Genomic DNA, 25,662 nt, shown 5'->3' with positions numbered 1-25,662 from the left:
GGCACAGTGGCTCAGACCACTGACTCACAATGTCAGGGACCTGGTTTCGGTCCCACTCTTGAGCAGCTGTCTGTGTGAACTTTAACACGTCCTCACCCTTCTGTCTGCATGAGTTAACTCTGGGTGCAGTTCAGGTGGATCGGCCATGCTAAAGTGTCCACATATGTGCAACTGAGGGTTGGTTAACCATGGGGAACTACAGGAAAAACGGGTGGGTCTGGATGGGATACAGTTTGGAAGTTCAGTCTGAATTTTATTGGCCAAAAGGCCTTGCGGGATTATATGATTCTACTGCATTAGCCAAGCATCTATTGAGAAACACTTGCCTCAGGTCTGCTGTGGGTGGAGTGGATTCCAATCCATGAGACACTGACACCAGTCCTGAGGAAGGTGGGATTTGTGCTGTCAGTCCCCCAAACTTTTGGTCCACGTCCTCTCTCTCTCCTCACACTCTGCACCTACCAATTCTCTGTGCTCAGCCTTCTTCACTCTCTTCCCCTCATTTTCTGCACCCCACCCTCTCTCCTCTGTCATCTTCTCTCTCTCTCTCTCCCCACTCCCCTGTCCATTCTCCCTCCCTTCTACCATTCCATACTTTCTCGTGCCCTCTTTGATTGCAGTATCTCTTTCTCAGGAAAGAGAGAGAATCGGTGGTGATGACTCTACCTGGAAGACAGGGGTGTGCAAGAAATGGCTGATCTTTAAAATTAAGAACAGCTAAAATGATAGATTCAGAAACATTGTTAATTTATTTTTTAAAAGGCTGCAGTCATGTTTCTGAAACTTGCATTAAAATAGACGCAGAGTCATACAGCACAGAAACAGGTCCTTCAGTCCAACTCGCCCATCCCCTCCAGATCTCCTAAATTGATCTAGTGACCCATTTGACAGCATTTCGCCCATATCTCTCTCACACCTTCCTATTCAGATACCCATCCTGACCCCGATGCCTTTCAAATGTTGTAATTGTAGCAGCCTCCACCACTTCCTCTGGGCAGCTCATTCCATACACTCACCACACTCTACATGAAAGTTACCCCTTAGGACCGTTTTAAATCTTTCCCCTCTCACCCTTAACCTATGCCGTCTAGTTTTGGACTTCCTCTACCCTGGGGAAAAGACATACAAAGCCGGACGAAATTCAAAAGGAATAAAATGTCGAGCCACAGGGAAAACTAAAATTTTGGCTGCAGCTTTTTTTTCTCCTGTTGACATTTGGACGCTTAAAATCTGTCAGTGTCGCCCGCACCCCCACAGAGCGTACTGCGCATGTACTGCGGTGTCAGCAACAACTGCGCATGTACTGCGGTGTCAGCAACAACTGCGCATGTACTGCGGTGTCAGCAAAAGCACTGAGTATGCTCGTCGCTGTCCGCGGAAGCGGCGCTTGACTTCCTTCTGAAGGTAAAAGGACCAATGGTGAGACCCGGAGGACCGGAAGGAGCCTGGTCCTCCTGCCATTCAGAGCCGCCTCTGTCTGAACGCGGAAATTGAGCCGTGAGTTACTGAAGCTGCTGTTGTTCCTCTCTCTCTTTGAATGAAGATTGAGCTTCACCCCAGACTGCAACTCTGTCCAACATCTGTGGGTACGGCACTCTCTTTTCTCACCCACTTTTTCATTTCTTTTTCGTTCTGGGATTCAGTAGCTGACTTGCACGAACTGAAGGGAAAGGGAGTGAACAGACTCTGGAAAAGTTGGTGCAGGTCTGTGTCTCAATTGGCAAACGCACAGCAAATGCAGTACCACAATGTAAAGTTAAAGCCTATTGCTTTAAAAAAAAAGGCAGAAAGGAGGTGCATGGTTTAAATGATAATATACTGGTATGTGGAGAAAGTGAGGACTGCAGATGCTGGAGATCAGAGTCAAGTGTGGTGCTTGAAAAGCACCGCAGGTCAGGCAGCATCCGAGGAGGAGGAGAGTCGACGTTTTGAGCACGAGCCCTTCATCAGGAATGATGTGTGGATGTACAAAGGAACCTCAGCGTCCTTCTACACCAGTCACTGCCAGTTGTGAGACAGGTGCAGCAAACAGTCAGCAAGGCAAGTGGTATATTAGCAAGAGGAATTGAGTCCAAAAATGGGGATGACTTCCTGTAATTAGGGGGGGTCATTGAATATATTCAAGGCTGAGGTCATCTGACTTTTGAAGAACAAAGAAGTGGATGGTTATGGGGAAGGCAAGAAAATGGTTTTGAGACCATTACAGAATCATATAGCACAGAAATAGACCATTCAGTCCAACTGGTCCATGCTGTGTTCGCATGCTACACTAATCCCATCTGCCAGTGTTTGGCCCATATCCCTCTGTCACAAAACTGGTCCTTTTTATAAAAGCTGGTCCTTCTTCTCAAGGATACCGTGTCCTTGGTTTTTTTTTCAGAGTGGCGGGAAATTGGCCCCGGACTCCAAAATGGATGGTTGAGTACAGAAATGAAAAGGGCTTTTTTGTTTATATGTCAACAGATGAGACTTTAGGCCCAAGCTTTTATGTTTTCGAAGTGACCTGCACAATGAAAGACGAGTGATCTGTCGTGAAAGCTGAGGCCTTGTTTGAGTGAATTCAGCAGTGGACTGTGTAGAGAAAGGTTGTTAAACTCTCTCTCCTTCTGCCCTTCTAACTTCGACCTGTCCGCCTCTGTTTCAGTTTTACTGTGTGTTTAAGGAGTTTGTTTATTGGGACTGTTGTGTACATTTGGAACAGCATAATTAAGTCTAGTTTAGACCGACTGAGTTCTGTGGGTACTCTATATTCTGTTCTTTGTGTTTCATTCTGTATTCTTGTGAATACATTTATCTGTTTTAAATCCTGGTAGTCAACTTAGCTAACTTCGGGTAATTTTCACTGTGCACTTACTGAAACAAATAGCAAAGTTACGGTCTGTGCTGCCTCCTTAAGAATGTTTTGAGTGGTCTGGCCTAGTCCATAACACGTCCAAACCTTTCACATTCATGTCCTTATCCAAATGTCTTTTAAACATTGTAACTGTACCTGCGTCCCCGCTTCCTCTGAACATTCATTCCACATACGAACCATTATCTATGGGAAAACAAAGGTGTTCCTCCTGTCTTTTTTAAACCTTTCTCCACTCACCTTCAAAATTTGCTCCCTAACCTTGAAACCCCCACTCTAAGGAAAGGAAACCCATCATTCACTTCATCTATACCCCTCATGACTTTATAAAGCTTGATAAGATCACCCCTCAACCTCCTATGCTCCGGTGAAAAAGGTCCCAGCCTATCCACCAAGATGTAGGTATATTCATATCCAGTTCAATGTTGGTGCAGACTTGAAAGACCAAATGGCCTACTCCTGCTCCCAATTCTCTCACTATGTCCAGGACAGCAAGAGACCATAAGACCTAGGAGTAGAAATTAGGCCATTCAGCCAATCAGGTCTGCTCCACCATTCAATCATGGCTGACAAGTTTCTCAACCCCATTCTCCAGCTTTCTCCCCACAACCCTCAATATCCTTGATTCACAAGAACCTATTTATCTCAGTCTTGAATATACTCAGTGACTTGCCCAACACAGTCTCTGTGGCAATGAATTCCATAGGTTTCGCACTCTCTGGCTACAAAGGTTTCCTCTTTATCTGCATTCTAAAAGGTCTTCCCTTTACTCTAAGGCTGTGCCCTTGGGGCCTAGTCTCTCCTACCAATGGAAACATCTTCCCAACATCCACCCTGTCCAGGCCAATCAGTATTCTGTATGTTTCAATTAGATCTCCAAGCGTGGGCTGTAAATCAGCGTAAACCAGACCCTTCAGGATGAGGGACAGCACGGATTAGGTTCAGCAAAGTGAGAATGGAGGGAGAATGTGTGGGATGGAGATTTTCAGCGTTTAGGAAATAAGAGAGGAAAGAAAGTTCAATCTAAATTAGAATTGAATGGATGGGCTGATGGGCCGAGGAGTGGCAGATAAAGTTTCACTTAGATAAATGTGAGGTGTTGCATTTTGGAAAGGCACATCAGGGCAGGATTTACACACTTAATGGTAAGGCTGTGGAGAGTGTTCCTGCATCAAGAGACCATGGAGTGCAGATTTGTAGTTCTGTGAAAGTGGAGTCACAGGTAGACACGGTAGTGAAGAAAGCGTTTGGTGGCGCTTGCGTTTATTGAGCAGAGCATTGAGTACGGGAGTTGGGAGTCATGTTATGGCTGTACATGACATGAGTTAGGCCACTTTTGGAATACTGCATTCAGTTCTGGTCTCCTATGTTAGAAAGATGTTGTGAAACTTCAAAAGAGTTTGGAAATGGTTTACAAGGCTGTTGCCAGAGTTGGAGGGTTTGAGTTATAGGGAGAGGCTAAAAAGACTGCGGCTGTTTTCCCTGGAGCGTAGGAGGCTGAGAGATGACCTTATAGAGGTTTATAGGGGCATGGTTAGGAGTCCAAAATGAGGGAGAGAGAAAAAGAAATTTACATTGCAGTGAATCTGCACAGTTACTGGACATTGCAGTGCATCTGGGAAAGGTTAATGAACAGCAAAATTCACAGCTGACCATGGAGGAACCTGTGTGGGGGAGCTCACAGAACAGGAACAGAGAAGTGTATAGTCTTTAATGTGTAACTTAGCTGTAAGTCTGCAGTCGTGAATGGAGTGGATTCTTTCTTGATTATATGTTTTACTGACATCTGTCTCTTGATTAAATTTTAAAAATATAAATCACAAGTACTGTGTTAGCCCGGAGCACATTTTTAGAGCAAAAAGATGGTGCTATTTTCTGGGTCTGTAGATTGTGAAGGAGCAAAGGTGGCCTTTATGAGAGTGATATGCTCTTCGACAATAGACAATAGATGCAGGAGTAGGCCATTCAGCCCTTCGAGCCTGCACCGCCATTCAATATGATCATGGCTGATCATTCCCAATCAGTATCCTGTTCCAGCCTTATCTCCATAACCCTTGACTCCACTATCTTTAAGAGCTCTATCCAATTCTTTCTTAAATGAATCCAGAGACTGGGCCTCCACTGCCCTCTGGGGCAGAGCATTCCACAGAGTCACCACTCTCTGGGTGAAGTAGTTTCTCCTCATCTCTGTCCTAAATGGTCTCCCCCGTATTTTTAAGTTGTGTCCTCTGGTTCGGCACTCCCCCATCAGCGGAAATATGTTCCCTCCTGCCAGAGTGTCCAATCCTTTCATAATCCTATACGTTTCAATTAGATCCCCTCTCAGTCTTCTAAACTCAAGGGTATACAAGCCCAGTCACTTCAGTCTTTCCGTGTAAGGCAATCCTGCCATTCCAGGAATTGACCTCGTGAACCTACGCTGCACTCCCTCAATAGCCAGAATGTCTTTCCTCAAATATAGAGACCAGAACTGTACACAGTACTCCAGGTGTGGTCTCACCAGGGCCCTGTACAGCTGCAGAAGCACCTCTTTGCTTCTATACTCAATTCCTCTTGTTATGAAGGCCAGCATGCTTTTAGCCTTCTTCACTACCTGCTGTACCTGCATGCTTGCCTTCATTGACTGGTGGACAAGAACACCCAGATCTCTCTGAACAGCCCCTTTACCTAATTTGATACCATTGAGGTAGTAATCTGCCTTCCTGTTCTTGCCACCAAAGTGGATAACCAGACATTTATCCACATTAAACTGCATCTGCCATGCATCTGCCCACTCACCTAACTTGTCCAGGTCACCCTGTAATCTCCTAACATCCTCATCACATTTCACCCTACCACCCAGCTTTGTATCATCAGCAAATTTGCTAATGTTATTGCTGATACCATCTTCTATATCATTTACATATATTGTAAAAAGCTGCGGTCCCAGCACGGATCCCTGCGGTACCCCACTGGTCACTGCCTGCCATTCCGAAATGGAGCCGTTAATCACTACTCTTCCTGTCAGATGTGGGAGATTGGAGAAAGTATCCATGTTACTGGTGATTATGTCTGCAGTAAGTGTGTTTGCTTGCAAATCCTATTGGATTGTGTGGATAAGCTGCAGCGACTCAATGATAGGAAGGGAAAAAAGCCGCAGCTACAGTCAGGGTGATGGGTTAACTCCAGGAAAGGTAGGAGGGGTAGGCAGGTAGTGTAGGAGTCTTCTGTGGCTATCCCCATTTCAAACAAGTCTGCTGTTTTGGAAAATGTAGGGGGTGATGGTCTCTCAGGGAATGTAGCACGAACAGCCAAGTTTCTGGTCTCGAGACATGCTCTCATGCAATGAGGGGTACGTCGGGTTCCAAGCGATCAATTGTGATAAAGGGCTCTCTAGTCAGAGATACAAACTGACGCTTCTGTGGTTAGCAGCGAAAAATCAGAATGGTGTGTCGCCTCCCTGGTGCCAGGATCAAGGATGTCTCCGAGAGGGTGCAGAATGTTCTCAAAAGGGAGAGGGACCGGTTGGAGGTCATTGTACACATTGGAACCAATGACATAGGGAGGGAAAAGGATGCGATTCTGAAGGGAAAGTGTAGAAAGTCAGGCACAAATTTAAAAAAAAAGAGGTCCTAGAGTCAAGAAAAATCTGGATTACTGCCAGTGCTATGAGCTAGTGAGGGTTGGAATAGAGAAGATAGAGCAGATGAATGCATGGCTGAGGAGCTGGTGCATGGGAGAAGGGTTCACATTTTTGGATCATTGGAATCTCTTCTGGAGTAGATGTGACCTGTACAAGAAGCCTGAATATTGAAAGAGAGCTAATATACTGGCTGGGAAATTTGCAAGAGCTGCTCGGGAGGAATTAAACTAGCAAGGTGGGTCCGTGGGGAGGTACCCAGGGAAATGGTGAGGAAAGAGATCAATCTGAGACTGGTACAGTTGGGAAAGGGAGTGATTCAAACAGTCAGGTCAGGAAGGGACAAAGCAGAGAGCAAGGTAGGACTGACAAATTAAACTGCATTTACTTCATTGCAAGAGGCCGAACAGGGAAGGCAGTTGAACTCAGGGCATAATGAGGAAGATGGGATATGATATCATAGCAATTACAGAAACGTGGCTCAGGGATGGGCAGGACTGGCAGCTTAATGTTCCAGGATACAAATGCTACAGGAAGGATAGAAAGGGAGGCAAGAGATGAAGGGGAGTGGTGTTTTTGATAAGGGATAGTATTCCTGTTGGACTTAAGGAGGATATTCCTAGGAATACATCCAGGAAGGTTATTTGGTTGGAACTGAGAAATATGGAAGGGATGATCACCTTATTGGGATTGTGTTGTAGACACCTTCATGGTCAGTGGGAAATTGAGAAACAAATTTGGATGGAGATTTGAGTTACCTGTAAGAGTAATAGGATGGTTATTGTTAGGGATTTTAACTTTTCAAACATAAACTGGGATTGCCATTGTGCTACGGGTTTAGATGGAGAGCAATTTGTTAGAAATGGAGCTAAGGGGAAAGTTTTCATGCAGAAGGTGGTGTGTGTACAAAGCTGTTAGAGGAAGTGGTGGGTGCTGGTACAATTATGATATTTAAAAGGCATCTGGATAGATGTATGAATAGGAGGGGTTTAGAGGGTTATTGGCCAAATGCTGGCAAATGGAACTAGATTAATTTTGGATATCTGGTCGACATGGATGAGTTGGACCAAAGGGTATGTTTCTGTGCTGTGTCACTCTCTGACTCTGGCTTGCCACTAATGTTTGCCACATCTCTATGTTCAGTTTCTATCTGGTGTCGGTGTCAACACCTTGTTGTCTCATTCCGACCCCATCTCCCACTGGATTGACAATGATGACTTATGTAATCTCTTTTTACAGACTATCTGAAGACGGAAGTTTCAAAATCAACAGCTTATGCTTGACTCTCCTGCTCCTCGGATGCTGCCTGACCTGCTGTGTTTTTCCAACACGACACTTTTTGACTCTGATCTCCAGCATCTGCAGTCATCATTTTCACATCAATGTCTGACAGTCACTCAATCCATCGGGACAGCAAAGATTTTCAACTCTGATTCTGTGAGATGGAGCAATGCTTTTTGGTTCCTGTTTCATAATGTTTTCAGCATCAGTGGGACTGGATGAGAGATCCTACTGTTGCAATGCACTGAGTGTGGAGCCAGAAACAGTTATTCGGCCTGGAAAGAGGAATTCACACCGGGGAGGGGCTGTACACACGTTTGTGTGCGGCTGAAGCTTCAGCCATGGAGAAACCTGAGGAATCCTGCCCCATGGAGAAACCATGGAAGTGTGGCGACTGTGGGAAATGCTTCAGTTTCCCGTCTGCCCTGGAGACTCATCGGCGCAGTCACACTGGGGAGAGACCTTTCCCCTGCCCGGAGTGCGGGAAGGGCTTTACCTGCTCCTCAAACCTGCTGGCCCACTTGCGGGTCCACACAGCGGAGAGACCAGTCTCCTGCCCAGAGTGTGAGAACAGCTTTGCCTAGGGGTCTACCCTCGTGGCCCACCAGCAGGTCCACACTGGGGTGAGATCCTTCCCCTGCCCTGTGTGCGGGAAGGCCTTCAGCAAATCCTCCAACCTGCTGACCCACCGGTGGGTCCACACTGGGGAGAGGCCCTTCAGCTATTCTGAGTGTGGGAAGGCCTTTGGTAATTCCTCTGCCCTGCTGAGGCACCAGCGGGTCCACACGGGGGAGAGGCCGTTCCCCTGCCCTGAGTGTGGGAAGGGCTTTAAACGCTCCTCTGACCTGCTGGACCACCAGCGGGTCCACACCGGGGAGAGGCCGTTCAGCTGTCCTCAGTGCGGGAAGGGCTTTACCCAGGCCTCCAACCTGCTGAGGCACCAGCGGGTCCACACCGGGGAGAGGCCGTTTGCCTGCCCCAAGTGCAGGCGGAGGTTCACGTCGTCCAGTAACTTGCAGAGACACCAGAGGGGGCACCAGCAGATTCCGTCGGCGACGCTGATGTGGATCACCCCCAGGACTGAACCTCCTGCCTGTTCTGACAGTGGGTGCAGGGGGAGCGTCAGTCTTTGTTTTCTGCTAGACAGCACCCCCACACCCCTCCCATTTTCCTCCAACCCCAGGTTAGCTCACGGGCGGCACAGTGGCTCAGTGATTAGTGCCACTATGTCACATCGCCAGGGACCAGGGTTCGATTCCACCCTCAGGGTGACTGTCTTTGTGAAGTTTGCGCATTCTCCCCCCATGTTTGCAAGGGTTTCCTCTGGGTGCTCCCACAGTCCAAACATGAGCAAGTGAATTAGCCAAGCTAAATTGTCCCAGCGTGTTCAGGGATGTGTAGGTGCAGTGTATTGTTTAGGGGGTAATGTAGACTAATGGGGTAGGGGAATAGGTCTGGGTGGGTTACTCTTCAGAGGGTCGGTGTGGAATTGTTGGGTTGAAGGGCCTGTTTCCCTGTAGGGATTCTGTGAGCTTTGCTTGCAGTGGTGCTCACTGAGCCCTGGACTGCACGTTCCCTCTGAAGTGATCCGCACAAACCTCAGATGGCATCCAAACCAATGTACCAAACTAAAGGGGTAGCCATGGGCACCCACATGGGACCCAGCTATGCCTGCCTCTTTGTCGGGTACGTGGAACAGTCCATTTTCCTCAGCTACACCTGTTCCTCCGGTACATCGATGACCATATTGGTGCCACTTCATGCTCTCATAAGGAGTTTGAACAGTTTGTCATCTTTATCGACACCTTTCACCCCGACCTCAACTTCACCTGGACCATCTCCCTTTCCAGGACCTCTCCATCTCTGGCTACCGACTAACCGTGGACATCTACTACAAGCCCACCGACCCCCTACCTAGCTACCTAGATTACGCCTCCTCCCACCCCGCCTCCTGTAAAAACGCAATCCCATATTCCCAATTCCTCCACCGCATCTGTTCCCAGGATGACCAATTCCACCGGAGAAAATCCCAGAGGGCCTCCTCCTTCCAAGTTCGCAATTTCTCTTCCCACGTGGTCGACAATGCCCTCCAGCACATTTCCTCCACATCCTGCAACACCGCCCTTGAACCCCCCCCCCCCCAATGGAACAAGGACAGAACCCACCCCTAACCGTCCTCACCTTCCACCCCACCAACCTCCAGATACATCACATCAGCCTCTGCTACCGACAAATGGACCCCACCACCAGGTATATTTTTCTCTCCCCACCCCTATCAGCATTCCAGAGAGGCCATTTCCTCTGCGACTCCCTCGTCAGGTCCATGCGCCCACAACCAGCCCACACCCCACTCCCGGCCCCTTCCCCGCCACCACAGGAAGTGTCAAACGTGTGTCCATACCACTCCTCTCACCTCCATCCAAGGCCCCAAAGGATCCTTCCACATCTGACAGAAATTTACCTCGACCTCCACCAGTGTCATCCACTGTATCTATTCCATCCAATGTGGGCTTCTCTACGTCGAAGAGACAGGACACCAACTTGTGGATTGTTTCAGAGAACCACTCTGGGACACCCACAAACCCCACCGCCCTGTGGCTGAACACTTCAACTCCCCCTCCCATTCCATCAAGATCATTGAGGTCCTGGGCTGTCTCCATCGCCAAACCCTTACCACCTGACGCCTGGAGGAAGAACACCTCTTATTCCACCTTGGAACCCTGCAACCACATGGGATCAATGTGGAATTCAAAAGTTTCCTCATGTATCCTCCTCCTCCTCCTCCTCTTCCCCCCCCCCCACCTTATCACAGCCCCAAGCCTCCACTCGCCCTCCTGACCTGTCCATCACCTTTACCATCTATCCGCCCCAGACTCCTCTCCGACCAATCAGCTTCATCTGCCTATCGCATTCTCAGCTACCTTCTCCCCAACACCACCCCCCCCCCCCCCTTCCATTTATCTCTCAGCCCTCCCGGTCCGCAAGCCTCATTGCTCATGAAGGGTTTATGCCCTAAACGTCAATTCTCCTGCTCCTTGGATGCTGCCTGACCTGCTGTGCTTTTCCAGCACCACACTCTCGATTCTGTCCACCTATGTTGTCAGAGATATAGGACCTACTCCAAACTGATCCACAGTCCAGTTGTTGGGACAGGAAACCGCTTCCTTTCTCGAGACAAGTCTCCCGAAGAGAACTTGCTGGCTAACTGATGTACTGAACTTCACAGTGCCCCACTGCTCTCAGTTATTTGGAAGGTGTCCACACATGTGCCTAAGGTGGTGCTCGAGACCTTTAATATCTCTTTGGGATTGATCCCCATTCATTTGAGGCTGTGTAGTCATACAGCCTGGAAACAGGCTGTTCAGTACATGATCCCCAACTAACCTAGTCCCACCAGCCTGCTCCTGGCCCTTATTTGATAGTCATAGTCATAGAGATGCACAGGACAGAAACAAACCATTTAATCCAACTCGTCCATGATGACCAGATATCCTCATATAATCCTACCGAAGGATGCAGGATTAAGAGTTCTCTTTGGCAAGAGACCTTAACAAGCTGTAGTAATGGACTCAAAGTATGCGATCATATTTCATCTCATATTTTAGAGACATGGTAACTAGATTTAGCCTGTCTACAATAATATATATAAAGAGGGGGGGATCATGACACAGGTAATGGAAAAATGAATCAGGAATGGAAGGGGTGGTGGGGGGAATGGTACCTAAAATACAGTGAAATGGGGGGATTTCATTCAAACCTAATTTAGAGGTATGTATGAAAATATAGAGACTGCAGTACTGAACATGACAGTAAAATGTCCCTTTCATAAAGGAGCATGTGCAAGAAATCAGACAGTGATACATAAAATCCCGACAGTGCAGAAAGAGGCCATTTGTCCCATTGAGCCTGCACTGACACACCAAAGACCATCCCACCCAGGATCATCCTGTTCTCCTGCATTTAGTATGACTAATCCACATAACCTACACATCACAGAGCAATTTTGCATGGTCAACCCACCTAACCTGCACATCTTTGGACTGTGGAAGGAAACCCATGCAGACAGGGAGAACATGCAAACTCCACGCAGACACTCACCTGAGGCTGGAATTGAACCTGGGTCCCTAGTGCTGTGAGGTAGCAATGCCAAGCACTGTGCCACCTCAATATGATATAAAATTTAAACAAATGCTCTCAGCTGCAAATTTGTTCATGTGAAGACCTTATTGCAAATGATTTGAAGCAAGATCCATATGAATTGTGTTTTGGGAGCGATCCAGAACATATTTCATTAATGATTGAAAATCTTTGACCTTTGGAATGGTCTGCGAGAGAGAGTGTTGGAGTCAGACTAAATTATGGCACTCAAAAGATAGTTGGATAATTAAACTGAAAAGGAAAGTAATCCGTGTTTGGTGAAGAGTAGCACTGGATACTGTGGTGATTATAATTAGGTCAGTCAGGTGAGTTCCCTTATTGGGGGTGTTCACCTGCTCGTCTTAACATTTCACTTCAATAACCTTTAGGTTCCCAATATCTGTCGGGCGCTTTCTCTGTTCAAGTGTCTACTCGAGTGACTCATTGTCAAATTTTGTTTATGAATCGTTCCTCTGATATCTCATGAGAGGGGCTATGATGTTAACAGTGGTATCTAAATAGTTATGGGTCACAATGTGCTCAAGTGAGAAAGAATAAACTGACCATTCTTAAATATTCATTTTTAAACCATGGAAATAAAATTAATGTTTGGAAAATATACAACTTGTCATGTATTATGAAGATCAGAAATAGGAATGGGAATAGGGGACTGTTGAGATGCTCTGTCTTTCATCACCATCCATGGCTGATCATTTATCTGAATTCCCTTTCCTGCACGTTTTGTTTTCCATGTCTTCACCTGATGAAGAGGCTACGCTCCAAGCACTTGCGATTTCAAATACACGTGTTGGACTATAGTTGTGTGACTTATGACTGAAAAAATTGAGTATGTTATTACACACACTGGAGCAGTGGGATTTAAACCTGAGCCTCAGGGCTCGAAGGGAGACTACAGCTGCATCACAAAAAAAAACCCTCTGTAGTAAATAGGTCCTCTTCTGTTGAATGAGAGGAAACACCTTCCCCCTCAACATGAGACATGACCACTGTAACCCCACAGCCCATTACAGTAAATTGAGCCCATCTCCTGTTGAATGAATGAGTGAGAACACCTTCCTCCTGAACCCCTCGAGACCATTGTAGTAAAGGGGCGGGGACAGTGAAGGGCCTGCGAACCTCTCCACCAATCCCAAAGGCTGCAGTCGGTGCGGACGAATCGGAGAGCGACATTCCGGGTTGTGGCAGCCTTTTTAACTGCAAATCCGGCCGCCATTGGTCAGGTGGAGTAAGGTGCGCTCTGATTGGAGGGAGCGCGGATGACGCGCGTCACTGAAGGAGGAGACGGAAAGAAGAAGAAAAACAAAGATGGCGGCGCGAGGCTGCGGTTTTCTCATCGACTCAGCGGGCGGTTTCTGACGGAGGGAGGGGGGCAGACAGGCATCGTTTACCTCAGGAAATACCTTTAAAATACATTTCAAATTAAAGTCGGAACTTTTCAAACAAAAGTTGTGAAGAAAAGGAGACAGTCCCCGGTGGGGTTTATTGTTTATTTTTGTATAATTTCCGGGGCCCGGGAAGGGGGAGGTGACGGTTACCGGGTGAACGAGAAAACAAATTAAAAATGTCGGCGGTGGAGGAGAGAGAGCCGGCGCCCGCGGCTTCTTCGGCGGCGGCCGGAGCCCAGGAGCTCAACAACCCCCCGGAGCTGGAGGAAGGTCCGAGCTCCAAGAAGCGGGGGGTCCGGCTGGAGGCTGGATTTGCTCAAGGCTTGTATCTATTAACTTATTTAAATGGTACCTACTGTATGGGGCTATGGTTTACATTAAAACCGGAGGATCATGTCAGAGTGTTTGTTTATATTGAGCAGTTGTAGTTGGTAAAATACACTCCCTGGAGGAGCACCTTCTCTGATGCTGCATTTCTTACCTTCTGCCCTTCCCCCATTTGTTATCTCACATCTCGATTTTACATTTTATTTGGTCAAATTTAATTTTATATTAATGAGACTTGGTATTGACTGTGTATTAATTTGTTTGTTGGATTATTGTAAGAAAAAAATAATGGTGTCATGTCATTTCTGATGTCAGAGTTTGACATCGAATGTGCAGATGTGAATATCAGTAAGTTGTGAAAATAAATCAAGAACTTGTGGTTCTAACAAAAAAGCAGTTCACTGATTGTGAGAAACAAAGCTCACACACCTCAATAATTGCAGTCCGAGACAAAATCTGAATCAGCAGCGTCCTTTATTTGACACTTGCAAGTGGGTGAGATGTCCAGTGCCTATAAGGCAGAGGACATACACACACCAAGTTCAATTCATACATAATATTTATATGATTTGATGTCTTTTGCTTTACATCGCTCCTCCCCTGCTTACATCATCCACTTCCCTAAGACCGGCCCCCATTACCCCTGTTTATCTCTTGCCTTATCCAGCCTTGTCTGTGACAAAATGCTTATTCCTGGCCTCACAAGGCTGTTTGACCTCATCCTGCTGTAGGTCATTGTTGGGCATATTCTTTCTTCATCATTATCTCCCCCCTTCATCTGTGCCTTTCCCGAGGCTGTTCTGATCCCTATGACCCTTTTAATTGGGGTTTGTTCCTGTGTTTTTGTAAAAGTGGGAAGCAGATGTTTATACCTACTTTTTGTACAGGCATATCTAGCTTAACTTCATCCCCTCACAACATCTTATCTATTTGCCCGTAATGTCTACCTTCTGACATACAGTTTTAGCTAATACAAAAACAATTATATATTTCCTCCACATCGTTTCCATTCTTGTTGACTCAGCTCGTGGCTAAAACAATTACACACTGCTGTGAGTTCATTTTACTTTGTAAAATGAAATTGCAGAAATGCAGAAGTAACATTAATTTACCTATATCCCATAGTTTGTTTATATTTAACAGTTGTAGTTGGTAAAATACACTCCCTGGAGGAGCACCTTCTATGATGCTACATTTCTTGCATTCTGCCCTTCCCCCATTTGTTATCTCACATCTTGATTTTACATTTTATTTGGTCAAATTTAATTTCATATTAATGATACTTGGTATTCACTGTGTTATTAATTTGTTTGTTGGATTATTGTAAGAAAAAAAAATGGTGTCATGTCATTTCTGATGTCAGAGTTTGACATTAAATGTGCAGATGTGAATATCAGTAAGTTGTGAAAATAAATCAAGAACTTGTGGTTCTAACAAAAAAGCAGTTCACTGATATTAATGGCATTGTCTCATTTGAGGATGATGACTTGAGTCTGACTAACAAACCGTTTCATGTAGTCACCCAATTTAATTAAAATTTTCTTTAACTTAATTAAATTTGTTTATAAGATTTATTTATACGTCCATTGCTCTCGATGTGGTCTCTGCCACATTCGGGAGACTGGACGCCAATTTGCAGAACATTTCAGGGAACAGCTGTGGGACGCCAAAACTAAACGACCCCACCGCCTTGTGGCTGAACGCTTTAACTCCCCCTCCCAATCCATCAAGGACATGCAAGTATTCTGCTGCCTCCCCCTCCAAGCTCTAGCTACCTGACGCTTGTAGGAAGAACACCTCGTCTTCTGCCTTGGGACGCACTAACTGCATAGGATCAATGTAGATTTCACCAGTTTCCTTATTTCCCCTCCCCTCCACCCACCCCCACACCACACACCTTGTCCCAGATCCAGAGTTGAAAAATGTGGTGCTGGAAAAATGCCTAGAGGCCATACTTCTAGGAATTCCCTGGCTGTTCTCTGGCATGGCACTCATCCACAGATTCTATCAACAAACACATTGACCTGGACCCAATATGGCCACTGCAGCGGACAGTTAGAACTGACAACCGGAAGCGGCAGAGACAAACCACTATAAATGCCAGAGGAAACAATACAGAAGCACTTCACAGGAGGCTCCCAAGCACTGAGGATATCACCTAGACAGGGGATGAAACGTCTGCAACACAAATTCCCAGCTCGGCGAACAGAACCACAACAATGAGCACCCGAGCTACAAATCTTCTCACAAACTTTGAATTGAGCATAGGAGTTGGGACATCCTGTTGCAACTGTCACACATGTCACACAACACAAGGCATGGTCCTTCTCTGACTGACCATCCCTTTGAATATCAGGGGGAAGACACCCCTTTAATTGTAACATTCAGGAAAGATGCCTTACTTCAACAAAGATGTGCTGTGCTCACAAATGTTTGGACAGAGGAAGGGAATTGCAGTCTGGGGTGAAGCTCAATCTTCATTCAGAGAGAGAGGAGCAGCAGTAGCTTCAGAAGCTCATGGTCCAACTTGTGCATTCAGACAATAGGGGGGCTATTCTGGGCAAAATCTGGGAGTGAAGCAATGTCTCCCCCTTTCCATTCCTTATCCTGGGAGGGAGAGAGAAGGGGGGAAGCACTGTTCACTTGCAGCAACTGGAGGCAGAAATATGAATCCAAGCAGGGAGCAGACTCTGCAAAAGTCAGCTTCAGTCGGCTTCTTCTGGAATATTGTGTGCAATTCTGGTCTTCCCTCCTATCAGAAGGAGGTTGTGAAACTTGAAAGGATTCAGAAAAGATTCACAAGGCTATTGCCAGGGTAGGAGGGTTTGAACCACAAGGAGAGGCTGAATAAGATGGGGCTGTTTTCCCTAGAGCATCGCAGGTTGAGTGTGTGTTTTTTAAAGAGGTTTATAAAAACTTGGGTGTGGATGAGGTGCATAGACAAGGTCTTTTCCCTGGGATAGGGGGAGTGCAGAATTAGAGGGCATATGTTTAGGGCGAGAGGGGAAAAATTTAAAAGGGACCTTGCAGTCAACCTTTTTTTGCAGAGGGTGATGAGTGTATGGAATGAGCTGCCAGAGGAAGTGGTGAAGGCATCTGGATGGGTATATGAATAGGAAGGGTTTAGAGGGATATGGACCAAGTGATGGCAAATGGAACTAGACTAATTTTGGATATCTGGTCGGCGTGGACAAGTTAGATTGAAGGATCTGTGTCTGTGCTTTATGTCTCTGACTCTATGACTGGTGAAAAGCGTTGGCATTCGTCGAAACATTTATGCAACAGAAAATTATAAGAGGGTAAAGATAAGCCTCACGATCCATGAATCCTGGTTGTATGGATGTCTTTCCAGTAATAGAGTCAGTATGGCATGGAAGAAGTCCAAAAGACAACTTCTTTTACAAAAAGTCACACTTAAAACTTAAATCTGAGTCTTCTGGAAATGTAAGACAACAGTGCGTTAATATAAGACAGATAAGTCTGGGGTATATGTTACGTATTTGATGGAATGTTTATGGCTCTAAAATCCTGATTTGCAGTTGTTTCTGGGCTCATAATATTGTACTGCAGAATATTGTATATCTTCAGTAAGAACGTCAATACCGCACGATAGATGTTCATTCAGCAACTTGAGTGACCTCTTCATGGAGTATGCAATCCACCACATTACCCTGCTGTATTCATTTACATATAGATCAGCACAAAGATCTTGGGTATTAAGAGAGGAAAGAATGTTCCACAGAAACTAGAATTGTGTGTTTTGACTTTCTATTGTGGACTGACAGAGATGACCTTTGCAATCTCTTTCCACAGGAATATTACAAGAGAAGAATTTGGAGGCAGAAATCTCAGACCAAACATCACATCGAAGTCTGACAGTCGATTGATTCACCAGGACTTGGATATTGATGGCCTTGAAAACAAAGGGGAGAAGGTCTGCCTGCTTTGTTAGGTTTTAAGCGTCAGTGTGACTGGAAACTCAGAGTCTCACACACCCACACACCAGAGCAGTGACTGGAACATGCTTTACAGACTGAATGAGAGTCCTCCAATAATCAGAGGGTTCACCAGTAACACCACACACATGCTGTAAGCGTGAGCGAGTTTCAACTGATTGTTGAACCTGGAGAAGTGCGAGGACACCCGCACCATGGAGAAATCATGAAAATGCGGGGAATGTAGGAACGGTTTCCCTTCCTCGCCTGCCCGATATTCATCAGCATTTATACACCAGGCAGCGGCCATTCACCTGCATTCAGCACGGGAAAGGCTTCACTCAGTCGCATCACCTCTTGGTCCACACCAGGGAGAAACTGCTCATCTGCCCTGTATGCTGAAGCAGATGAAGGACATTTTTTATCCTGGATGGAGCATACTGCAGGTATACCTGAAATAGATACATTTGTCTCTGTCCCATTGAGTCTCCAGCACAGAACCAGGCCAAGCTGCTCAATTGGTCTCTGTGTTTATTCTCCACCTGAGCCTCCATCCACCCCTCTTCATTGCCCCCCATCTCCCCTCCATCAGCATAAAGGTATCCCTCACTTTTCCAAAGTTCGCTTTCCACTACTTCACTTTTACAAAAGACCTACATTAATACCTGCTCCCACAAAGCGAAAGAAATCTGAAGAGGATTGTCGTTTTTACAAAGAAAGGCATAATACAAATTAACTCATGGTAATTGCTTCTTCGATTTAGGCCATTTCGGCTTATGAAAGGAACACTCTACTTTCAAATAGTGGGGGAAAGCTGTATCAATACAATACAGCACAGTCTCAGGCCCGTCTCACTTGGTTTAGGCACACACACACCCTCAAGCCTGTGATAATTCTTAATCCTTACTTAGACCTGCTGTTTATTGCCCATGTGTGATTTCTGTTCCTCTGTTCACCTCCCGTTCATGTGTCTATCAAGATACATCTTAAACATTGTTAAGGTGCCTGCTTCCACTACCTGCACTGGCAGTGCGTTCCAGGAACCCCCACCACCCTTCTGTGTGATTCCCCACCCCCACCACCTCTTCCCCCAAACAGTCCCCTGCTCACTTTGAACCTGTGCCCTCTTTTAGTTGACCTTTCCACTTTGGAGAGGAAAAAAAACGCCTCTGACTATCACAGAATCCCTCCAGCGTGGAAACAGACCATTCATCCCAACAAGTCAACACCGGCCCTCTAAAGATTAACGCATGGAGACCCGTTCCCTTACCCCTATTATCTACATTTACTCCTGACTAATGCACCGAACTTACACATCCCTGAACACTGGGGCAATTTACACATAGACAATCCAACTTAACCTGCCTCTCCCTGGACACTATGGGTAATTTAGCATCGCTAATCCACCCTAACTGATACATGTTTGGATTGTAGGAGGAAGCCGGAGCAGCCAGAGGAAGCCTACGCAGACACGGGAGGTGGGGTGCAGGGATAATGTGCCAACTCCACACAGCTAGTTGCCTGACACTAAAATGGAACGCAGGTCCCTGGCACTATGAGGTGCCAGTGCGAACCACTGAGCTACCCTGCCACCCCTGTCCAGCCAATCTGTGTCTCTCATCATTTTGTCGAGGTCTCTTTTCAGCCTCAATTTTTCCAAAGAAAACAATCCAGGTTTATGCCTCCTCTGCTCGTAACGAGAGCCCTCCAGACTAGGCAATGTCCTGGTGAACCTTGTCTGTATCCTCAGCCAGAGCACCCACACCCTTCCAGTAGCACAGTGACCAGAACTGCACACAATATTCCGAATGTAGCCAGAATAAACAGCTGTAATGTAACTCTTACACTCAAGGAAACGTGCTGTGTACATTCTTGACCACCGTGCCCACCTGCATTACCACTTCCACTGATCTATATGCCCAGACCCCTCTATGCCAGTGCTCCTATGTGTTCTGCCATTTATCATACAATTCTTATATTTCCTTCATCTCGATCGAGCTTCACCTTAACTGTCTTTCTCTCTTCATCTCTTTTCCCCCCTCCTCACATCAGCATACCATAAGACCATCGGAGCAGAAATTAGGCCATTCAGCCCATTGAGTCTACTTCACCATTCAATCACGGCTCATACGTTTCTCAACCCCATTCTCCCCGAACTCCTTGATCCCCTTGATACTCAAGAACCGAGCTATCTCAGTCTTAAATATACTCAGTAACTTGGCCTCCGCAGCTTTCTGTGGCAGTGAATTTCATAGATTCACCATACTCTGGCTGAAGAAGTTTCTCTCCCCTCTGTTCTAAAGGGTCTTCCCTTGACAGGAAAGCTGAGCCCTCAGGTTCTAGTTTGTCCTACCAATGGAAACATAGATTAGATTACTTACAGTGTGGAAACAGGCCCTTCGGGCTAACAAGTCCACACCGCCCCGCCGAAGCGTAACCCACCCTTACCCCTACATCTACATCTACATCTACATCTACATTTACCCCTTACCTAACACTATGGGCAATTTAGCATGGCCAATCTTTGGACTGTGGGAGGAAACCGGAGCACCCGGAGGAAACCCACGCAGACCCGGGGAGAACGTGCAAACTCCACACAGTCACTCGCCTGAAGCGAGAATTGAACCCGGGTCTCAGGCGCTGTGAGGCAGCAGTGCTAACCACTGTGCCACATCTTCCCAACATTCACACCGTTCATTATTCTGTAGGTTTCAATTAGATCCCACCCCAGCCCCCATCCTTCTGAACTCCATGAAGTATAAACCTAGAGTCCTCTAATGTTCTTATGTTAAATTTTTCATTCCTGGACCATTCTTTTGAACCACCTCTGAACACGTTCCAGGGCCAGTACATCCTTCCTGAGATATGGGGCCCAAATCTACATACAGTACTCCAATTGTGGCCTGACCGGAGACTTACAGAGCCTCAGAAGTACATCCCTGCTTTTATATTCAAGTCTGATCAAAATAAATGCCTTCATTGCATTTGCCTTCCTAACCACTGACTCAACCTGCAAGTTTACCTTGAGAGAATCCTGGAATAGAACTCCATAGTCTCTTTGCACATCAGATTTCTGAATTTTCTCCCCATAATCCTTCTGTTCCAGAGTAGCAGCAGAGATTTCCAGACACCTCGATTGTTTTCAGGGATACCAAGGGATCTTGGGAATTGCCACTATCGCAAGAGGAGGCAGAGGGGAATGTGGTGTGGTCCTTTAAACTGCAGAACTTTCCAAACTCCCTGAGTCAGCAGGAACTCTTTCTGGACCAAGAAACAAAAGGGCCACTGAGAAACTGCTACATCAGAAGACCTTAGAGGCAGAAATTAGGCCATTCAGCCCATTGAATGGTGGAGCTGACTTAAGCATTCTTAAGTATCAACGGTTACGGGGAGAATTGGGTTGAGGAACGTATCCGCAATGATTGAATAGTGGAGCAGACTGAATAGCCTAATTTCTGCTCGTTAACCATCCCTGGGAAGAAGGACGCAAAACAACAAACTGTTTCCTGGGACAGATGAGCGAAGTGTTTAATAACCTCATGACAAAAGGACAATTAAGTTTGTCTGTGGAAGGAAGGCCCTGACGTAAAAGGGTTTTTTGCAGGAAAGGCTGTATCAAACAAAACACTAAACCTCGAGGATAAGAAGGTAAGCTACAGACCAGAGATCTCCAGAGGTGTGGGGAGGTGGTGTTAGAATCGAAAGAAACATCACATCACAGATTTGAAAGTGAGGAATCTCCACCAGAATTCAACCTCAGAATGATGTAGCAGCAGTACTTGGAAGAAGAATGCTGCATTAAATCCCTGGACACTTCCAGAGACATAAACTGTTGGTGGAAACTCAGTTAAATTCAGCCATCAATTGGGAGATAGCCAAGTTGTGAGTGAGGTTGAACTTGGTTACTTGAGGAGTTTTATTTTTGTTGTTACATACAAAAAAGTGTAAATCATTGTTTCAGCAGTTAATTGTGTGCAGTTTCTGAGTTAAGAGCCAAATTAAGGCGATTCACCCACAACCACAGTGAGAGGCTGCGATTCACGTTGACTCCATTGCATTCAGCAGTACATCACGTCAATACTCTTATAAAGCGAAGGCTGACAGCACCACCTTTCTCAACAGAAACACCCAGAGGAGCGTGTCGCCCAATAATCTGTAAAATTAGCATGAAAAGTGGTGTAACCTGCTCTAGTGATAAGAATAAATCCCCAACACTTTAAAATCAACAATCAGCTATTTATTTATCCAACTATCACGGTGAACAAATGAACAAAACTATTAACAAACTAGATACAGGCCAGGAGCAGATGGGTGGCACGAGTTTAGTTGGGGATCATGGACTGGTTGGTCTGAAGGGTCTGTTTCCAGGCTGCATGACTCCATAGCACGGAATGAATGGGGATCCATCCCAAAGATGATAAAGGTTTCAAGCACCACCTTAGGCAAATGTGTGGACTCTCTCCAGATAACTGAGGGCAGTGGGGTACTGTGAGGGTCAGTAGATCAGTCAGCCAGCCAGTTCTCTCCAGGAGACTTGTCTCAAGAAAGGAAGTGGTTTCCTGTCCCATCAGCCAGATTATCCAGTTTGGATAATATTTGGTCCTCTTTCTCCAACAAAATATGTAGTCAGGGCAGTGTCTATAACAAATATGTTATTAAACTTGGAAAAGTGCTGAAGACATATACAAGGATGTTGCCAGGACTCAAGGGTCTGTGTAAAAGGGAGAGGTTGGACAAGCTAAGATATTTTTATTTAGAGCATTAGAGACAGAGCAATATGAGCAATATAGCATAGCCACTTCACCTGACCTGCACATCTTTGGACTGTGGGAGGAAACTGGAGCACCCGGAGAAAACCCACGCAGACATGGGGAGAATGTGCAAACTCCACACAGACAGTCACCCAAGGCTGGTGGTGTGAGGCAACAGTGATAACCAATATTCTCAAAATACTAAATTCAAACTTGATTGGAATTGAGTATTTTGGGGCAAGATTTAAATTGATTGGCCAAAATTGAGTATGTTTTTGTCTCCAGGCAACCCAGCTACCTAGCTGTTCCACCAAATGTTAAATTGTTACCTTGTTCAGAATGCTTGGTGCTATGTCAGGTGGTTCTGCTCACTTTTCAACTCTCTTGAAGGTTGAATACACCTCTACTCCTTCTAACAGAACCAATTTTTCAAGACTAGGAATCGGCCATTCACCCCTAACAGGAAAAAGTGAGTCCTGCAGATGCTGGAGATTAGAGTCAAGAATATGGTGCTGGAAAAGCACTGCAAGTCAGGCAACATCCGAGGAGCAGGAAAATTGACATTTCGAGCAAAAGCCTCATTCACCCCGAACAGCCTGTCCTCAACTGCACATAGTTCAAAGCAAGTTTGAGAAAGATGGCTGCAGCTTTGTCTTAATATAAAATTGAACATGCGTTCAAACTTTAATGCTGTTACTGAATATATTATTTTAGCTATTCTCAATTTGAAAGATCAGCCATTTCTCATGCACCCCCAGCTCCCAGGCAGTGTCATCACCAACCATTCTCTCTCTCTCTTCTGAGAAGAGCTTGACACAGCGATCAAAGACAGCTCGAGGCATGAGAAAGTTTAGTGGGAGTTGGAAGAGATACAGAATGGACAGGGTGACAGAGTGTGGGGGCCATTGAGAGACTGGGGGGAACAGACGGTGGTGGGGGCGGAAAGGAAAGACTCGGGGGTCAAAGGGTGGAGGAAGACAATGAGGGTGAGAGAGAGAAAATGGGGGGCAGAGAGTTGCGGGGCGAGAGAGAATGGATGGGGGCAGTGGGTGGGGAGAGAGACAGCACAATTCCCACCTTCCCCAGGACTGGGGCAGCGTCCCATGAACTGGAACCTACTCCTCCCACAGCAGTCATTTCTCAATCCACATATGGCGAAAGCAGGAGAATTATATAATCCCTGCAGGCCATTTCACCTTTCAAATTCACACCGACCTTCCACACAGCATCCCACCCAGACTCATCAACTTACTCTACAGCCCTGCAGTTCCCCATGGCTCACCCACTCTAACCTGCACATACCTGGACACTTTAGCACAGCCGATCCATCCAAAACTGCAGATCCTTGGACTGTGGGAGGAAACCGGAGCACCCAGAGGTAACCCCCGCAGACAGAAGGGGGAGAACATACCAAAGTTCACATAGACAGTCACGAGAAGGTGGAATCAAATCGCTTCTAACAATTCTCCCACACCTGCAAAACCCTGAGCACTATGGGTAATTTAGCAGGGCCAATCCACCCTAACCTGGGCAAAGATTAAAATCACATGATGCCAGTCCAACAGGTTTATTTGGAAGCACTAGCTATCGGAGCACTGCTCCTTCATCAGGTAGTTGTGGAGTATAAGATCATAAGACACTGAGTTTACAGCAAAACATTACAGAGTCATGCCACTGAAATGATACAATTGAAGAAACCTGGATTGTAAAGTCTTTCACCTTTTAGAATGAATTGCTGGTGTCATTAATATGTAAATCCCAGAACTTCTTATAAGACACCTACTCGAGATAACTTAAGGTTTTATAAGAAAAGATGACAACTCAGCTCAGACAATGCATGAAAGGTGTGAGGCCAGAGTCTGTCTGTACCCCAGTTTTTGAGTCAGACTGGTTCTATTTCCAAAGTGGAATTTATAAAATATTCCATGTATTGTCTGCCTGCAGATTGTGCATTTTTTGAGCAAAATGGAATGTATCGGCAAATACAAATTCACCCCATAGACCTTGGTGTGTGTGTGTGCGCGCACATGAGAAAAAGAGTCTAGTTCCATACTGTATATCTCTATGTCTGTTGCATAACAGATGCTTTATTTCTGTTGATGTAAATATTGGTATAAATCATAGCTGGGTCCTAATACATAGATGTAAGGGAGAGACAATTCTTCAATTAGGGCACTATAACAATCCTGGCAGACCCCTATTTCTAGTTTACTTGCCAATGAACAGACACAAGCACCTATTTAATTCTAACTTTTCACCTTTTTTGTTATATTTTCTGGTATGATACTCTGTGTCTGCATGGTTGACAGGCTGGGAGATTGTGGGTTGGACTTTGATTGACTGAATGATTTATTGTTCCGGAAGGTGTCAAAGGAGGTTAAAGCTTCAGCAGAAATGAAGCAGAGCTGAGAACGGACAACAACTGTGTGGGAACAGGGAGATCAATAGAGGACAAAGAAACCAGGACCTGAAATCCGAGCTGACACCAGACTACCCTGTGATCAGTGCTTTGATTAGCAGTGTCAACCCTCTACCTTTACCGAGCTTCTCATTCGACTTGAATGCCACATCTCCCCTCAATATTTAGGATCCAATCCTTGTCATCCTGAAGCCATGTCTCTGTAAGGAGTCCCAGATCAAAATCATTCTCTTCAATGTGTGCAGTCAATTCATTCACTTTTGTTATGTTGCAGCACTGTTACGACACGGGGTAACCCCCTCTGCTAAATTAAACCATCAACACAGAAGTGATTCACCCCATGCAGTAATATGTAAAAGTTTGAGAGGCAAAGAACTATCCCAGAGGTAAATATTTAAAGTAAAAATTAACGACTTTACTCTTTATGTCCAACACAGAGAATATTAAAACTCACAAAAATGCCTGGTTTTATAGTCCAAAACATCGGATCATTTTATTGGTGTTAATATTATCAAAGTACTTAATTCAAACTTGATTGGACTTTGGTATTTTGGGGCAAAATTTAAACTGATTGGCCAAATGTGAATTAGTTTGTGCCTCATGACAACCCAGTTGCTGTATTTGTGTTGACCAAATATTACAATCTCATCTTGTTTAGAACACTTTGTTCTGCTCGATTTTTTAACTCTATTCAAGGTAGAGTACCTCTACCCCTTCATAACAAGCTCACATTCAGACACTGACCTTTTAGTTTTATTGTTTGTAATCTTTTGAATACAGTTTTAATTGCTGGTACGTTTATTCTCCTTGTTCCTTTCTATTGTTCTCTGACGTCCATTTTCCACATCACTACATTGCTCACCTGCCTTGATTTAGATTGGCCTTGCTAAATTGCCCATAGTAGCCAGGGATGTACAGGTTAGGTGGGTTAGCCAA

At 45.7% G+C, this 25,662-nt stretch overlaps 2 long non-coding RNA genes across 2 annotated transcripts; both read left to right on the top strand.

The window, feature by feature from the left end:
• The first annotated feature begins 1,453 nt into the window (after window positions 1-1,453).
• Window positions 1,454-12,512, top strand: LOC140460572 (uncharacterized). The gene is made up of 2 exons (XR_011954200.1): window positions 1,454-1,586; window positions 7,710-12,512. It is a non-coding gene; the product is annotated as an uncharacterized lncRNA (long non-coding RNA).
• A 290-nt stretch (window positions 12,513-12,802) lies between these two features.
• Window positions 12,803-21,785, top strand: LOC140460571 (uncharacterized). The gene is made up of 2 exons (XR_011954199.1): window positions 12,803-13,615; window positions 17,435-21,785. It is a non-coding gene; the product is annotated as an uncharacterized lncRNA (long non-coding RNA).
• The last annotated feature ends 3,877 nt before the right edge of the window (window positions 21,786-25,662 follow it).

Source organism: Chiloscyllium punctatum, chromosome 36 (genome assembly GCF_047496795.1).
Source record: "Chiloscyllium punctatum isolate Juve2018m chromosome 36, sChiPun1.3, whole genome shotgun sequence".
In the NCBI taxonomy this organism is placed as follows: domain Eukaryota; kingdom Metazoa; phylum Chordata; class Chondrichthyes; order Orectolobiformes; family Hemiscylliidae; genus Chiloscyllium; species Chiloscyllium punctatum.
The sequence above is the reverse complement of the archived record's forward strand: the minus strand, read 5'-3'. Positions and strand labels throughout refer to the sequence as shown.